Raw genomic sequence first — 1,177 nt, 5'->3', positions numbered from 1 at the left:
CGACCGGCCCGCGGTGGGCAAGACCGGGGACCCGACCCGCGCTCGGGCGAGCGCACCTGAGCGGGTGGGCGCGGCGGGGGGACGATCACGAGAGCTCCCCCTCGTCCAGCACGCGACGGCGGCGGCGGACAGGCGGCGGCGAAACGGGCAGCGGATCGGGACCGCGGCGGGCCCGGGAAGCGAGACACACCAGGGCGCGGCCCCGGGGAGCGGCAGACGGCGAGCGGACTGAGGCGGACGGACAGACGGAGAAGGGCACCGACGGGGTGCGGCCACGCGAGGCCAACGCCACGGAACGGGCGGTGGAGGCGGGGTGGCCGCGCGCCACCGCGAGGGGCAGGGCTCAAGGCGACCCGTGGGCGGGGGAAACGCGAGTCAGCCGCCGGGGCCCACCGCGGGATCTCACCGCCAGAGGCCTCCCAGCACAGGGGCGGTCCCACGGCACGCCCGGGACGACGGACTGGCGCCCCCGACACCCTCACGGGGGCTCACGCCCACCGCCACCGACACACACCCGAGAGCCGCAGCCGGCCGGGGAGAACGCTCTCCCGCCGCGCACCGGCGGCCCACCCCCGTCCCCGACACGCGCAAGGCTCCCCCGCCCCGCCCCGCCTCGGGGACGCCACCGGCCGACGGAGGCCGGGGGACGACACCCACGTGAGGCGAGGCCGGCTGGGTCCCAGACAGGGGACGGGAGCGCGGGGCGGTCGCACGCGCGGGGCGAGGAGGAGAGGCCGGCAGCGGCGGGGAGGGGCCGGCAAGCACGCACGGCGGGGGCCGCGGGACAGGGGCGCGGGCGCCGTCCGGGGACCCGAAAAACACCGGGAACACGGCCGGGCCACCAGGAAAACCAGCGCGGGGTCCCACCGCCACCCACACACGAGGGCGGTCCCGCGACACGCCTGGGACGCCGACCGGTCCCGGCTATCCCCGGAGCGGGCCCCCACGACCCGGCCCCACCACCAGGGCCGGGGTGCCGCCCGGCCCATCTTCCTCCATCCGTCCTCGACAGATCCGTCTTCCATCTAGCCTGACACCCTGGGGCTCGACAGCCTGGGGGTCACGCTCTCAAGCGAGGCGGCCCCGACCGTGACCGCACGCCGCCACCGGCTGCGGCTCGTGGGGAGAGGGCGGGCGCGATAGGCTCTCCCTCACCACGGCTACGGGGCTGGGGAAG

This window comes from Bubalus kerabau, unplaced genomic scaffold (assembly GCF_029407905.1).
Source record: "Bubalus kerabau isolate K-KA32 ecotype Philippines breed swamp buffalo unplaced genomic scaffold, PCC_UOA_SB_1v2 scaffold_103, whole genome shotgun sequence".
In the NCBI taxonomy this organism is placed as follows: domain Eukaryota; kingdom Metazoa; phylum Chordata; class Mammalia; order Artiodactyla; family Bovidae; genus Bubalus; species Bubalus kerabau.
This window is presented reverse-complemented; position numbering follows the sequence as displayed.